The sequence below is a fragment of the Schistocerca cancellata genome, unplaced genomic scaffold (genome assembly GCF_023864275.1).
Source record: "Schistocerca cancellata isolate TAMUIC-IGC-003103 unplaced genomic scaffold, iqSchCanc2.1 HiC_scaffold_1087, whole genome shotgun sequence".
Taxonomy (NCBI): domain Eukaryota; kingdom Metazoa; phylum Arthropoda; class Insecta; order Orthoptera; family Acrididae; genus Schistocerca; species Schistocerca cancellata.
In genome coordinates, this window is record NW_026047086.1 from 255166 (window position 1) to 270654 (window position 15489).

The 15489-nt window shown below is 49.6% G+C and overlaps 17 non-coding genes across 17 annotated transcripts; 6 read left to right on the top strand and 11 right to left on the bottom strand.

The window, feature by feature from the left end:
- Window positions 1-1424: 1424 nt before the first annotated feature.
- On the bottom strand, window positions 1425-1496 carry Trnap-cgg (transfer RNA proline (anticodon CGG)). Its single transcript has one exon. It is a non-coding gene; the product is annotated as a tRNA-Pro (tRNA).
- Window positions 1497-1731: 235 nt separating this feature from the next.
- Trnav-uac (transfer RNA valine (anticodon UAC)) lies at window positions 1732-1804 on the top strand. The gene has a single exon. It is a non-coding gene; the product is annotated as a tRNA-Val (tRNA).
- A 604-nt stretch (window positions 1805-2408) lies between these two features.
- Window positions 2409-2480, bottom strand: Trnap-ugg (transfer RNA proline (anticodon UGG)). Its single transcript has one exon. It is a non-coding gene; the product is annotated as a tRNA-Pro (tRNA).
- Window positions 2481-4020: 1540 nt separating this feature from the next.
- Window positions 4021-4092, bottom strand: Trnap-cgg (transfer RNA proline (anticodon CGG)). Its single transcript has one exon. It is a non-coding gene; the product is annotated as a tRNA-Pro (tRNA).
- Window positions 4093-4327: 235 nt separating this feature from the next.
- Trnav-uac (transfer RNA valine (anticodon UAC)) lies at window positions 4328-4400 on the top strand. Its single transcript has one exon. It is a non-coding gene; the product is annotated as a tRNA-Val (tRNA).
- A 604-nt stretch (window positions 4401-5004) lies between these two features.
- On the bottom strand, window positions 5005-5076 carry Trnap-ugg (transfer RNA proline (anticodon UGG)). The gene has a single exon. It is a non-coding gene; the product is annotated as a tRNA-Pro (tRNA).
- Window positions 5077-6707: 1631 nt separating this feature from the next.
- Window positions 6708-6779, bottom strand: Trnap-cgg (transfer RNA proline (anticodon CGG)). Its single transcript has one exon. It is a non-coding gene; the product is annotated as a tRNA-Pro (tRNA).
- A 235-nt stretch (window positions 6780-7014) lies between these two features.
- Trnav-uac (transfer RNA valine (anticodon UAC)) lies at window positions 7015-7087 on the top strand. The gene has a single exon. It is a non-coding gene; the product is annotated as a tRNA-Val (tRNA).
- A 604-nt stretch (window positions 7088-7691) lies between these two features.
- On the bottom strand, window positions 7692-7763 carry Trnap-ugg (transfer RNA proline (anticodon UGG)). Its single transcript has one exon. It is a non-coding gene; the product is annotated as a tRNA-Pro (tRNA).
- A 1540-nt stretch (window positions 7764-9303) lies between these two features.
- Window positions 9304-9375, bottom strand: Trnap-cgg (transfer RNA proline (anticodon CGG)). The gene has a single exon. It is a non-coding gene; the product is annotated as a tRNA-Pro (tRNA).
- Window positions 9376-9610: 235 nt separating this feature from the next.
- Trnav-uac (transfer RNA valine (anticodon UAC)) lies at window positions 9611-9683 on the top strand. Its single transcript has one exon. It is a non-coding gene; the product is annotated as a tRNA-Val (tRNA).
- A 604-nt stretch (window positions 9684-10287) lies between these two features.
- Trnap-ugg (transfer RNA proline (anticodon UGG)) lies at window positions 10288-10359 on the bottom strand. Its single transcript has one exon. It is a non-coding gene; the product is annotated as a tRNA-Pro (tRNA).
- A 1631-nt stretch (window positions 10360-11990) lies between these two features.
- Trnap-cgg (transfer RNA proline (anticodon CGG)) lies at window positions 11991-12062 on the bottom strand. Its single transcript has one exon. It is a non-coding gene; the product is annotated as a tRNA-Pro (tRNA).
- Window positions 12063-12297: 235 nt separating this feature from the next.
- Trnav-uac (transfer RNA valine (anticodon UAC)) lies at window positions 12298-12370 on the top strand. The gene has a single exon. It is a non-coding gene; the product is annotated as a tRNA-Val (tRNA).
- Window positions 12371-12974: 604 nt separating this feature from the next.
- Window positions 12975-13046, bottom strand: Trnap-ugg (transfer RNA proline (anticodon UGG)). Its single transcript has one exon. It is a non-coding gene; the product is annotated as a tRNA-Pro (tRNA).
- A 1631-nt stretch (window positions 13047-14677) lies between these two features.
- Window positions 14678-14749, bottom strand: Trnap-cgg (transfer RNA proline (anticodon CGG)). Its single transcript has one exon. It is a non-coding gene; the product is annotated as a tRNA-Pro (tRNA).
- Window positions 14750-14984: 235 nt separating this feature from the next.
- Trnav-uac (transfer RNA valine (anticodon UAC)) lies at window positions 14985-15057 on the top strand. Its single transcript has one exon. It is a non-coding gene; the product is annotated as a tRNA-Val (tRNA).
- Window positions 15058-15489: the final 432 nt, after the last annotated feature.

The window sequence follows — 15489 nt, forward strand, 5'->3', positions numbered from 1 at the left end:
AATATTAAAGGCAACGAATAAAAAGGGAAATTACTTCATCGAACACTGCTTATGAACAGCCGGCAGTGCTTCAGTTTCGGTATGTGGTTTCTCAGGGTTAAGAGAAGGCGAATGCACTAAACAAAAGAACATCGGGAAACCAAGCACCAACTCATAACGAAAAGATTGCACAATATACTGCAAGTAAAATTTCCACAAGACGGATACTGAAGACGCCGCAGACAAAAGAATTATTCTATGCAGTAACGATTATCTAGGAAGCATAAATTGCATGTGCTGCTCCACCACACAAATTCTTTTGATACTGTTTTACTTATTCTAAATTTTCATTGCCTGATCGTCTCTAGAATACTGTGTGGTATCCTGGTTTCCAACAGCGATAGTAGTAAGTAAATCGACTACAAAGTCTTTCAAAGTAGGCCAGACACAACAAAAAAACAATCGGAGTTGCGCGTAGCTCATGTCATTCTGCTTTCAAAGGTGAATCTGCGGCTGGGAGTAGTGGCGTACTCCTGTAATCCAAGCTACTGGGAGGCCGTTGTGTGGGAGAGATCTGGAAACAACTACAGATTCGGCCGTTCCATGAGCTCAGGAATGGCCGCGATGCCTTCATTGAGCTCTGCAGATCGACATATGACAGCGTGGAAATTTCGGCAAGCGGTGGCTAAGGGTTAAGAGAAGCCAAACGCACTAAACACTAGAAAGTCGGGAAACCGAAGCTCATAACGAAAAGATTGCGGAATGCAGTGCGGAAGCAAAACTTCGAAAAGACCAACTCTGAAGCCATCGGCGCGCTAGGAATTATTCCTCGCAAGAAGCGATCATGTAGGAAGAGCGAGCCGAGGGTGTCGCTCGACCACACAATAAATTTTTGCTTAATCCAAATTTGCAATACCGGTTCGACACTAGAAGGCGGGTGGAATATGCAACGACGGGGGGCATTGCAGGGCGGGCGCCGGCTTCTTGCGCTGCGGCGCGCCGGTGCCGGCGGCGGCCTGGCTGGGCTGCTGGTGCCTCCATGTAGAGCTGCCGCCGAGCCCAGGCACCGTGCCGCTAACGAAGCGATTGCCTTTGGTGACATCTTTTGCAATAACGACTGCGCGAATCGACGGTATCTCGTAAGGAAAGAAAGAGCAGCAGCTGCCGCCGAGCCCAGGCGCCGTGCCTAACACGCAGAAGGTCCCTGGTTCGATTGCGGGCGGAAACCCGTTTTCGTCGCACTCAGCAAGACACTTGCTACGATCTCTGCAGTGACCACTTAAATCAACTTCAAACGTTCCACCAGCAGGGTGCACATGGCTCAAATGAAACATGAAACTGTTTCAGAACTGGTTGTCGGATTTTAGCGCTGACTTGGAGGCCTGGAAATGCGCGAAACAGCCGCCGCCATGCGATTTGTTACCACACCGTTGTACAAAACGCAAGGGCTCGTCCGGGATTTGAACCCGGGACCTCCTGCACCCGAAGCAGGAATCATACCCCTAGACCAACGAGCCTGTCCGTTCCGAAAACGCACTGCATGTGAATGACGCCACCTTTGATGGTCTCACCCTGTAGGGCTGCAGCTCGCCCAGCGTTCTCCCTGTCTGTCGCGGTTGGATTGTTTTCATCGACGTCTTTTACTATAGGAACTTCACGAATCGGAGGGAGCTCGTAGCCGATGCCCTTTCTAACACAGAAGAAAAACTGTTGCTATTACGAGTCTCCGGGTGGTACACGAAAAGAACCGTCGTTTCCGTGGTGTAGCGGTTATCACGTCTGCTTTACACGCAGAAGGTCCCCGGTTCGATCCCGGGCGGGAACACAACAATTTTAATCTATATTTCGGATTTCATTTCCGAGATGACCTCACGTCCGCGTATGCAGAGACAAGCAATGTCGTATGCTAGACGGATAGGGCGTCATTTTACTGTCAAATACTGTTGCTCTCTTATTGCACCGGTATTTGGTAACTGGGAACGCCCCTAGCTCCATTATGGCTGGCAAAATTTATAATCCGGTTCTTCAGGGCTACTTCAAGTGCGCTTGCTAATGGCTTTCCTGAGCTCACCCTACTCGCCTTGTCACAGCTCTGTCAAAGTGTGATGCTAACTAATAATGAGAAACTCTTAGCCACTCTCAATCTCACATGCCACCACACCTTTGTTGTTGCCGTCGTTAGTAAGATGAGGGTAGACTGTCGCACAGTTAAGCTGAATCTCCACTCACGGTGCACATATTCCGCAAAGACAACCTTGCTTTCCGTTGCATGCAAAATTACCATCTGCGTTTCTACCGAATTCCACCTACGTACTTTACTGGTGCCGCATTCTTGTTATATCCACGTGCTATAACAGGCGTCTACTCTTCATTGAGGAGCTGCAACCGGGGCTGAGTTCCACCTACTCTTCAGCACGGTCAAAATGGCAGGGCTCGTCCGGGATTTGAACCCGGGACCTCCTGCACCCAAAGCAGGAATCATACCCCTAGACCAACGAGCCACCTGCCTGGAGCATCAAGTTAATCCCAAGTAGTGGACCTCACAGGGAACACAAACTTTCACGTGAATTCGCAAGATAAACGCTTTCTGCAGGCAGCACTCACCAATGATGAGAAGAATATTAAAGGCAACGAATAAAAAGGGAAATTACTTCATCGAACACTGCTTATGAACAGCCGGCAGTGCTTCAGTTTCGGTATGTGGTTTCTCAGGGTTAAGAGAAGGCGAATGCACTAAACAAAAGAACATCGGGAAACCAAGCACCAACTCATAACGAAAAGATTGCACAATATACTGCAAGTAAAATTTCCACAAGACGGATACTGAAGACGCCGCAGACAAAAGAATTATTCTATGCAGTAACGATTATCTAGGAAGCATAAATTGCATGTGCTGCTCCACCACACAAATTCTTTTGATACTGTTTTACTTATTCTAAATTTTCATTGCCTGATCGTCTCTAGAATACTGTGTGGTATCCTGGTTTCCAACAGCGATAGTAGTAAGTAAATCGACTACAAAGTCTTTCAAAGTAGGCCAGACACAACAAAAAAACAATCGGAGTTGCGCGTAGCTCATGTCATTCTGCTTTCAAAGGTGAATCTGCGGCTGGGAGTAGTGGCGTACTCCTGTAATCCAAGCTACTGGGAGGCCGTTGTGTGGGAGAGATCTGGAAACAACTACAGATTCGGCCGTTCCATGAGCTCAGGAATGGCCGCGATGCCTTCATTGAGCTCTGCAGATCGACATATGACAGCGTGGAAATTTCGGCAAGCGGTGGCTAAGGGTTAAGAGAAGCCAAACGCACTAAACACTAGAAAGTCGGGAAACCGAAGCTCATAACGAAAAGATTGCGGAATGCAGTGCGGAAGCAAAACTTCGAAAAGACCAACTCTGAAGCCATCGGCGCGCTAGGAATTATTCCTCGCAAGAAGCGATCATGTAGGAAGAGCGAGCCGAGGGTGTCGCTCGACCACACAATAAATTTTTGCTTAATCCAAATTTGCAATACCGGTTCGACACTAGAAGGCGGGTGGAATATGCAACGACGGGGGGCATTGCAGGGCGGGCGCCGGCTTCTTGCGCTGCGGCGCGCCGGTGCCGGCGGCGGCCTGGCTGGGCTGCTGGTGCCTCCATGTAGAGCTGCCGCCGAGCCCAGGCACCGTGCCGCTAACGAAGCGATTGCCTTTGGTGACATCTTTTGCAATAACGACTGCGCGAATCGACGGTATCTCGTAAGGAAAGAAAGAGCAGCAGCTGCCGCCGAGCCCAGGCGCCGTGCCTAACACGCAGAAGGTCCCTGGTTCGATTGCGGGCGGAAACCCGTTTTCGTCGCACTCAGCAAGACACTTGCTACGATCTCTGCAGTGACCACTTAAATCAACTTCAAACGTTCCACCAGCAGGGTGCACATGGCTCAAATGAAACATGAAACTGTTTCAGAACTGGTTGTCGGATTTTAGCGCTGACTTGGAGGCCTGGAAATGCGCGAAACAGCCGCCGCCATGCGATTTGTTACCACACCGTTGTACAAAACGCAAGGGCTCGTCCGGGATTTGAACCCGGGACCTCCTGCACCCGAAGCAGGAATCATACCCCTAGACCAACGAGCCTGTCCGTTCCGAAAACGCACTGCATGTGAATGACGCCACCTTTGATGGTCTCACCCTGTAGGGCTGCAGCTCGCCCAGCGTTCTCCCTGTCTGTCGCGGTTGGATTGTTTTCATCGACGTCTTTTACTATAGGAACTTCACGAATCGGAGGGAGCTCGTAGCCGATGCCCTTTCTAACACAGAAGAAAAACTGTTGCTATTACGAGTCTCCGGGTGGTACACGAAAAGAACCGTCGTTTCCGTGGTGTAGCGGTTATCACGTCTGCTTTACACGCAGAAGGTCCCCGGTTCTATCCTGGGCGGGAACACAACAATTTTAATCTATATTTCGGATTTCATTTCCGAGATGACCTCACGTCCGCGTATGCAGAGACAAGCAATGTCGTATGCTAGACGGATAGGGCGTCATTTTACTGTCAAATACTGTTGCTCTCTTATTGCACCGGTATTTGGTAACTGGGAACGCCCCTAGCTCCATTATGGCTGGCAAAATTTATAATCCGGTTCTTCAGGGCTACTTCAAGTGCGCTTGCTAATGGCTTTCCTGAGCTCACCCTACTCGCCTTGTCACAGCTCTGTCAAAGTGTGATGCTAACTAATAATGAGAAACTCTTAGCCACTCTCAATCTCACATGCCACCACACCTTTGTTGTTGCCGTCGTTAGTAAGATGAGGGTAGACTGTCGCACAGTTAAGCTGAATCTCCACTCACGGTGCACATATTCCGCAAAGACAACCTTGCTTTCCGTTGCATGCAAAATTACCGTCTGCGTTTCTACCGAATTCCACCTACGTACTTTACTGGTGCCGCATTCTTGTTATATCCACGTGCTATAACAGGCGTCTACTCTTCATTGAGGAGCTGCAACCGGGGCTGAGTTCCACCTACTCTTCAGCACGGTCAAAATGGCAGGGCTCGTCCGGGATTTGAACCCGGGACCTCCTGCACCCAAAGCAGGAATCATACCCCTAGACCGACGAGCCACCTGCCTGGAGCATCAAGTTAATCCCAAGTAGTGGACCTCACAGGGAACACAAACTTTCACGTGAATTCGCAAGATAAACGCTTTCTGCAGGCAGCACTCACCAATGATGAGAAGAATATTAAAGGCAACGAATAAAAAGGGAAATAACTTCATCGAACACTGCTTATGAACAGCCGGCAGTGCTTCAGTTTCGGTATGTGGTTTCTCAGGGTTAAGAGAAGGCGAATGCACTAAACAAAAGAACATCGGGAAACCAAGCACCAACTCATAACGAAAAGATTGCACAATATACTGCAAGTAAAATTTCCACAAGACGGATACTGAAGACGCCGCAGACAAAAGAATTATTCTATGCAGTAACGATTATCTAGGAAGCATAAATTGCATGTGCTGCTCCACCACACAAATTCTTTTGATACTGTTTTACTTATTCTAAATTTTCATTGCCTGATCGTCTCTAGAATACTGTGTGGTATCCTGGTTTCCAACAGCGATAGTAGTAAGTAAATCGACTACAAAGTCTTTCAAAGTAGGCCAGACACAACAAAAAAACAATCGGAGTTGCGCGTAGCTCATGTCATTCTGCTTTCAAAGGTGAATCTGCGGCTGGGAGTAGTGGCGTACTCCTGTAATCCAAGCTACTGGGAGGCCGTTGTGTGGGAGAGATCTGGAAACAACTACAGATTCGGCCGTTCCATGAGCTCAGGAATGGCCGCGATGCCTTCATTGAGCTCTGCAGATCGACATATGACAGCGTGGAAATTTCGGCAAGCGGTGGCTAAGGGTTAAGAGAAGCCAAACGCACTAAACACTAGAAAGTCGGGAAACCGAAGCTCATAACGAAAAGATTGCGGAATGCAGTGCGGAAGCAAAACTTCGAGAAGACCAACTCTGAAGCCATCGGCGCGCTAGGAATTATTCCTCGCAAGAAGCGATCATGTAGGAAGAGCGAGCCGAGGGTGTCGCTCGACCACACAATAAATTTTTGCTTAATCCAAATTTGCAATACCGGTTCGACACTAGAATATGCGCCTTGGTTCTTCCAAAAGCGATAGTAAAAAGCACGTCGACCGCAGTGTCATTTAGGGTAGTGAGTCAGACATGGGGAGGATATAAGGCGGGTGGAATATGCAGCGACGGGGGGCATTGCAGGGCGGGCGCCGGCTTCTTGCGCTGCGGCGCGCCGGTGCCGGCGGCGGCCTGGCTGGGCTGCTGGTGCCTCCATGTAGAGCTGCCGCCGAGCCCAGGCACCGTGCCGCTAACGAAGCGATTGCCTTTGGTGACATCTTTTGCAATAACGACTGCGCGAATCGACGGTATCTCGTAAGGAAAGAAAGAGCAGCAGCTGCCGCCGAGCCCAGGCGCCGTGCCTAACACGCAGAAGGTCCCTGGTTCGATTGCGGGCGGAAACCCGTTTTCGTCGCACTCAGCAAGACACTTGCTACGATCTCTGCAGTGACCACTTAAATCAACTTCAAACGTTCCACCAGCAGGGTGCACATGGCTCAAATGAAACATGAAACTGTTTCAGAACTGGTTGTCGGATTTTAGCGCTGACTTGGAGGCCTGGAAATGCGCGAAACAGCCGCCGCCATGCGATTTGTTACCACACCGTTGTACAAAACGCAAGGGCTCGTCCGGGATTTGAACCCGGGACCTCCTGCACCCGAAGCAGGAATCATACCCCTAGACCAACGAGCCTGTCCGTTCCGAAAACGCACTGCATGTGAATGACGCCACCTTTGATGGTCTCACCCTGTAGGGCTGCAGCTCGCCCAGCGTTCTCCCTGTCTGTCGCGGTTGGATTGTTTTCATCGACGTCTTTTACTATAGGAACTTCACGAATCGGAGGGAGCTCGTAGCCGATGCCCTTTCTAACACAGAAGAAAAACTGTTGCTATTACGAGTCTCCGGGTGGTACACGAAAAGAACCGTCGTTTCCGTGGTGTAGCGGTTATCACGTCTGCTTTACACGCAGAAGGTCCCCGGTTCTATCCTGGGCGGGAACACAACAATTTTAATCTATATTTCGGATTTCATTTCCGAGATGACCTCACGTCCGCGTATGCAGAGACAAGCAATGTCGTATGCTAGACGGATAGGGCGTCATTTTACTGTCAAATACTGTTGCTCTCTTATTGCACCGGTATTTGGTAACTGGGAACGCCCCTAGCTCCATTATGGCTGGCAAAATTTATAATCCGGTTCTTCAGGGCTACTTCAAGTGCGCTTGCTAATGGCTTTCCTGAGCTCACCCTACTCGCCTTGTCACAGCTCTGTCAAAGTGTGATGCTAACTAATAATGAGAAACTCTTAGCCACTCTCAATCTCACATGCCACCACACCTTTGTTGTTGCCGTCGTTAGTAAGATGAGGGTAGACTGTCGCACAGTTAAGCTGAATCTCCACTCACGGTGCACATATTCCGCAAAGACAACCTTGCTTTCCGTTGCATGCAAAATTACCGTCTGCGTTTCTACCGAATTCCACCTACGTACTTTACTGGTGCCGCATTCTTGTTATATCCACGTGCTATAACAGGCGTCTACTCTTCATTGAGGAGCTGCAACCGGGGCTGAGTTCCACCTACTCTTCAGCACGGTCAAAATGGCAGGGCTCGTCCGGGATTTGAACCCGGGACCTCCTGCACCCAAAGCAGGAATCATACCCCTAGACCGACGAGCCACCTGCCTGGAGCATCAAGTTAATCCCAAGTAGTGGACCTCACAGGGAACACAAACTTTCACGTGAATTCGCAAGATAAACGCTTTCTGCAGGCAGCACTCACCAATGATGAGAAGAATATTAAAGGCAACGAATAAAAAGGGAAATAACTTCATCGAACACTGCTTATGAACAGCCGGCAGTGCTTCAGTTTCGGTATGTGGTTTCTCAGGGTTAAGAGAAGGCGAATGCACTAAACAAAAGAACATCGGGAAACCAAGCACCAACTCATAACGAAAAGATTGCACAATATACTGCAAGTAAAATTTCCACAAGACGGATACTGAAGACGCCGCAGACAAAAGAATTATTCTATGCAGTAACGATTATCTAGGAAGCATAAATTGCATGTGCTGCTCCACCACACAAATTCTTTTGATACTGTTTTACTTATTCTAAATTTTCATTGCCTGATCGTCTCTAGAATACTGTGTGGTATCCTGGTTTCCAACAGCGATAGTAGTAAGTAAATCGACTACAAAGTCTTTCAAAGTAGGCCAGACACAACAAAAAAACAATCGGAGTTGCGCGTAGCTCATGTCATTCTGCTTTCAAAGGTGAATCTGCGGCTGGGAGTAGTGGCGTACTCCTGTAATCCAAGCTACTGGGAGGCCGTTGTGTGGGAGAGATCTGGAAACAACTACAGATTCGGCCGTTCCATGAGCTCAGGAATGGCCGCGATGCCTTCATTGAGCTCTGCAGATCGACATATGACAGCGTGGAAATTTCGGCAAGCGGTGGCTAAGGGTTAAGAGAAGCCAAACGCACTAAACACTAGAAAGTCGGGAAACCGAAGCTCATAACGAAAAGATTGCGGAATGCAGTGCGGAAGCAAAACTTCGAGAAGACCAACTCTGAAGCCATCGGCGCGCTAGGAATTATTCCTCGCAAGAAGCGATCATGTAGGAAGAGCGAGCCGAGGGTGTCGCTCGACCACACAATAAATTTTTGCTTAATCCAAATTTGCAATACCGGTTCGACACTAGAAGGCGGGTGGAATATGCAACGACGGGGGGCATTGCAGGGCGGGCGCCGGCTTCTTGCGCTGCGGCGCGCCGGTGCCGGCGGCGGCCTGGCTGGGCTGCTGGTGCCTCCATGTAGAGCTGCCGCCGAGCCCAGGCACCGTGCCGCTAACGAAGCGATTGCCTTTGGTGACATCTTTTGCAATAACGACTGCGCGAATCGACGGTATCTCGTAAGGAAAGAAAGAGCAGCAGCTGCCGCCGAGCCCAGGCGCCGTGCCTAACACGCAGAAGGTCCCTGGTTCGATTGCGGGCGGAAACCCGTTTTCGTCGCACTCAGCAAGACACTTGCTACGATCTCTGCAGTGACCACTTAAATCAACTTCAAACGTTCCACCAGCAGGGTGCACATGGCTCAAATGAAACATGAAACTGTTTCAGAACTGGTTGTCGGATTTTAGCGCTGACTTGGAGGCCTGGAAATGCGCGAAACAGCCGCCGCCATGCGATTTGTTACCACACCGTTGTACAAAACGCAAGGGCTCGTCCGGGATTTGAACCCGGGACCTCCTGCACCCGAAGCAGGAATCATACCCCTAGACCAACGAGCCTGTCCGTTCCGAAAACGCACTGCATGTGAATGACGCCACCTTTGATGGTCTCACCCTGTAGGGCTGCAGCTCGCCCAGCGTTCTCCCTGTCTGTCGCGGTTGGATTGTTTTCATCGACGTCTTTTACTATAGGAACTTCACGAATCGGAGGGAGCTCGTAGCCGATGCCCTTTCTAACACAGAAGAAAAACTGTTGCTATTACGAGTCTCCGGGTGGTACACGAAAAGAACCGTCGTTTCCGTGGTGTAGCGGTTATCACGTCTGCTTTACACGCAGAAGGTCCCCGGTTCTATCCTGGGCGGGAACACAACAATTTTAATCTATATTTCGGATTTCATTTCCGAGATGACCTCACGTCCGCGTATGCAGAGACAAGCAATGTCGTATGCTAGACGGATAGGGCGTCATTTTACTGTCAAATACTGTTGCTCTCTTATTGCACCGGTATTTGGTAACTGGGAACGCCCCTAGCTCCATTATGGCTGGCAAAATTTATAATCCGGTTCTTCAGGGCTACTTCAAGTGCGCTTGCTAATGGCTTTCCTGAGCTCACCCTACTCGCCTTGTCACAGCTCTGTCAAAGTGTGATGCTAACTAATAATGAGAAACTCTTAGCCACTCTCAATCTCACATGCCACCACACCTTTGTTGTTGCCGTCGTTAGTAAGATGAGGGTAGACTGTCGCACAGTTAAGCTGAATCTCCACTCACGGTGCACATATTCCGCAAAGACAACCTTGCTTTCCGTTGCATGCAAAATTACCGTCTGCGTTTCTACCGAATTCCACCTACGTACTTTACTGGTGCCGCATTCTTGTTATATCCACGTGCTATAACAGGCGTCTACTCTTCATTGAGGAGCTGCAACCGGGGCTGAGTTCCACCTACTCTTCAGCACGGTCAAAATGGCAGGGCTCGTCCGGGATTTGAACCCGGGACCTCCTGCACCCAAAGCAGGAATCATACCCCTAGACCGACGAGCCACCTGCCTGGAGCATCAAGTTAATCCCAAGTAGTGGACCTCACAGGGAACACAAACTTTCACGTGAATTCGCAAGATAAACGCTTTCTGCAGGCAGCACTCACCAATGATGAGAAGAATATTAAAGGCAACGAATAAAAAGGGAAATAACTTCATCGAACACTGCTTATGAACAGCCGGCAGTGCTTCAGTTTCGGTATGTGGTTTCTCAGGGTTAAGAGAAGGCGAATGCACTAAACAAAAGAACATCGGGAAACCAAGCACCAACTCATAACGAAAAGATTGCACAATATACTGCAAGTAAAATTTCCACAAGACGGATACTGAAGACGCCGCAGACAAAAGAATTATTCTATGCAGTAACGATTATCTAGGAAGCATAAATTGCATGTGCTGCTCCACCACACAAATTCTTTTGATACTGTTTTACTTATTCTAAATTTTCATTGCCTGATCGTCTCTAGAATACTGTGTGGTATCCTGGTTTCCAACAGCGATAGTAGTAAGTAAATCGACTACAAAGTCTTTCAAAGTAGGCCAGACACAACAAAAAAACAATCGGAGTTGCGCGTAGCTCATGTCATTCTGCTTTCAAAGGTGAATCTGCGGCTGGGAGTAGTGGCGTACTCCTGTAATCCAAGCTACTGGGAGGCCGTTGTGTGGGAGAGATCTGGAAACAACTACAGATTCGGCCGTTCCATGAGCTCAGGAATGGCCGCGATGCCTTCATTGAGCTCTGCAGATCGACATATGACAGCGTGGAAATTTCGGCAAGCGGTGGCTAAGGGTTAAGAGAAGCCAAACGCACTAAACACTAGAAAGTCGGGAAACCGAAGCTCATAACGAAAAGATTGCGGAATGCAGTGCGGAAGCAAAACTTCGAGAAGACCAACTCTGAAGCCATCGGCGCGCTAGGAATTATTCCTCGCAAGAAGCGATCATGTAGGAAGAGCGAGCCGAGGGTGTCGCTCGACCACACAATAAATTTTTGCTTAATCCAAATTTGCAATACCGGTTCGACACTAGAATATGCGCCTTGGTTCTTCCAAAAGCGATAGTAAAAAGCACGTCGACCGCAGTGTCATTTAGGGTAGTGAGTCAGACATGGGGAGGATATAAGGCGGGTGGAATATGCAGCGACGGGGGGCATTGCAGGGCGGGCGCCGGCTTCTTGCGCTGCGGCGCGCCGGTGCCGGCGGCGGCCTGGCTGGGCTGCTGGTGCCTCCATGTAGAGCTGCCGCCGAGCCCAGGCACCGTGCCGCTAACGAAGCGATTGCCTTTGGTGACATCTTTTGCAATAACGACTGCGCGAATCGACGGTATCTCGTAAGGAAAGAAAGAGCAGCAGCTGCCGCCGAGCCCAGGCGCCGTGCCTAACACGCAGAAGGTCCCTGGTTCGATTGCGGGCGGAAACCCGTTTTCGTCGCACTCAGCAAGACACTTGCTACGATCTCTGCAGTGACCACTTAAATCAACTTCAAACGTTCCACCAGCAGGGTGCACATGGCTCAAATGAAACATGAAACTGTTTCAGAACTGGTTGTCGGATTTTAGCGCTGACTTGGAGGCCTGGAAATGCGCGAAACAGCCGCCGCCATGCGATTTGTTACCACACCGTTGTACAAAACGCAAGGGCTCGTCCGGGATTTGAACCCGGGACCTCCTGCACCCGAAGCAGGAATCATACCCCTAGACCAACGAGCCTGTCCGTTCCGAAAACGCACTGCATGTGAATGACGCCACCTTTGATGGTCTCACCCTGTAGGGCTGCAGCTCGCCCAGCGTTCTCCCTGTCTGTCGCGGTTGGATTGTTTTCATCGACGTCTTTTACTATAGGAACTTCACGAATCGGAGGGAGCTCGTAGCCGATGCCCTTTCTAACACAGAAGAAAAACTGTTGCTATTACGAGTCTCCGGGTGGTACACGAAAAGAACCGTCGTTTCCGTGGTGTAGCGGTTATCACGTCTGCTTTACACGCAGAAGGTCCCCGGTTCGATCCCGGGCGGGAACACAACAATTTTAATCTATATTTCGGATTTCATTTCCGAGATGACCTCACGTCCGCGTATGCAGAGACAAGCAATGTCGTATGCTAGACGGATAGGGCGTCATTTTACTGTCAAATACTGTTGCTCTCTTATTGCACCGGTATTTGGTAACTGGGAACGCCCCTAGCTCCATTATGGCTGGCAAAATTTATAATCCGGTTCTTCAGGGCTACTTCAAGTGCGCTTGCTAATGGCTTTCCTGAGCTCACCCTACTCGCCTTGTCACAGCTCTGTCAAAGTGTGATGCTAACTAATAATGAGAAACTCTTAGCCACTCTCAATCTCACATGCCACCACACCTTTGTTGTTGCCGTCGTTAGTAAGATGAGGGTAGACTGTCGCACAGTTAAGCTGAATCTCCACTCACGGTGCACATATTCCGCAAAGACAACCTTGCTTTCCGTTGCATGCAAAATTACCGTCTGCGTTTCTACCGAATTCCACCTACGTACTTTACTGGTGCCGCATTCTTGTTATATCCACGTGCTATAACAGGCGTCTACTCTTCATTGAGGAGCTGCAACCGGGGCTGAGTTCCACCTACTCTTCAGCACGGTCAAAATGGCAGGGCTCGTCCGGGATTTGAACCCGGGACCTCCTGCACCCAAAGCAGGAATCATACCCCTAGACCGACGAGCCACCTGCCTGGAGCATCAAGTTAATCCCAAGTAGTGGACCTCACAGGGAACACAAACTTTCACGTGAATTCGCAAGATAAACGCTTTCTGCAGGCAGCACTCACCAATGATGAGAAGAATATTAAAGGCAACGAATAAAAAGGGAAATAACTTCATCGAACACTGCTTATGAACAGCCGGCAGTGCTTCAGTTTCGGTATGTGGTTTCTCAGGGTTAAGAGAAGGCGAATGCACTAAACAAAAGAACATCGGGAAACCAAGCACCAACTCATAACGAAAAGATTGCACAATATACTGCAAGTAAAATTTCCACAAGACGGATACTGAAGACGCCGCAGACAAAAGAATTATTCTATGCAGTAACGATTATCTAGGAAGCATAAATTGCATGTGCTGCTCCACCACACAAATTCTTTTGATACTGTTTTACTTATTCTAAATTTTCATTGCCTGATCGTCTCTAGAATACTGTGTGGTATCCTGGTTTCCAACAGCGATAGTAGTAAGTAAATCGACTACAAAGTCTTTCAAAGTAGGCCAGACACAACAAAAAAACAATCGGAGTTGCGCGTAGCTCATGTCATTCTGCTTTCAAAGGTGAATCTGCGGCTGGGAGTAGTGGCGTACTCCTGTAATCCAAGCTACTGGGAGGCCGTTGTGTGGGAGAGATCTGGAAACAACTACAGATTCGGCCGTTCCATGAGCTCAGGAATGGCCGCGATGCCTTCATTGAGCTCTGCAGATCGACATATGACAGCGTGGAAATTTCGGCAAGCGGTGGCTAAGGGTTAAGAGAAGCCAAACGCACTAAACACTAGAAAGTCGGGAAACCGAAGCTCATAACGAAAAGATTGCGGAATGCAGTGCGGAAGCAAAACTTCGAGAAGACCAACTCTGAAGCCATCGGCGCGCTAGGAATTATTCCTCGCAAGAAGCGATCATGTAGGAAGAGCGAGCCGAGGGTGTCGCTCGACCACACAATAAATTTTTGCTTAATCCAAATTTGCAATACCGGTTCGACACTAGAATATGCGCCTTGGTTCTTCCAAAAGCGATAGTAAAAAGCACGTCGACCGCAGTGTCATTTAGGGTAGTGAGTCAGACATGGGGAGGATATAAGGCGGGTGGAATATGCAGCGACGGGGGGCATTGCAGGGCGGGCGCCGGCTTCTTGCGCTGCGGCGCGCCGGTGCCGGCGGCGGCCTGGCTGGGCTGCTGGTGCCTCCATGTAGAGCTGCCGCCGAGCCCAGGCACCGTGCCGCTAACGAAGCGATTGCCTTTGGTGACATCTTTTGCAATAACGACTGCGCGAATCGACGGTATCTCGTAAGGAAAGAAAGAGCAGCAGCTGCCGCCGAGCCCAGGCGCCGTGCCTAACACGCAGAAGGTCCCTGGTTCGATTGCGGGCGGAAACCCGTTTTCGTCGCACTCAGCAAGACACTTGCTACGATCTCTGCAGTGACCACTTAAATCAACTTCAAACGTTCCACCAGCAGGGTGCACATGGCTCAAATGAAACATGAAACTGTTTCAGAACTGGTTGTCGGATTTTAGCGCTGACTTGGAGGCCTGGAAATGCGCGAAACAGCCGCCGCCATGCGATTTGTTACCACACCGTTGTACAAAACGCAAGGGCTCGTCCGGGATTTGAACCCGGGACCTCCTGCACCCGAAGCAGGAATCATACCCCTAGACCAACGAGCCTGTCCGTTCCGAAAACGCACTGCATGTGAATGACGCCACCTTTGATGGTCTCACCCTGTAGGGCTGCAGCTCGCCCAGCGTTCTCCCTGTCTGTCGCGGTTGGATTGTTTTCATCGACGTCTTTTACTATAGGAACTTCACGAATCGGAGGGAGCTCGTAGCCGATGCCCTTTCTAACACAGAAGAAAAACTGTTGCTATTACGAGTCTCCGGGTGGTACACGAAAAGAACCGTCGTTTCCGTGGTGTAGCGGTTATCACGTCTGCTTTACACGCAGAAGGTCCCCGGTTCGATCCCGGGCGGGAACACAACAATTTTAATCTATATTTCGGATTTCATTTCCGAGATGACCTCACGTCCGCGTATGCAGAGACAAGCAATGTCGTATGCTAGACGGATAGGGCGTCATTTTACTGTCAAATACTGTTGCTCTCTTATTGCACCGGTATTTGGTAACTGGGAACGCCCCTAGCTCCATTATGGCTGGCAAAATTTATAATCCGGTTCTTCAGGGCTACTTCAAGTGCGCTTGCTAATGGCTTTCCTGAGCTCACCCTACTCGCCTTGTCACAGCTCTGTCAAAGTGTGATGCTAACTAATAATGAGAAACTCTTAGCCACTCTCAATCTCACATGCCACCACACCTTTGTTGTTGCCGTCGTTAGTAAGATGAGGGTAGACTGTCGCACAGTTAAGCTGAATCTCCACTCACGGTGCACATATTCCGCAAAGACAACCTT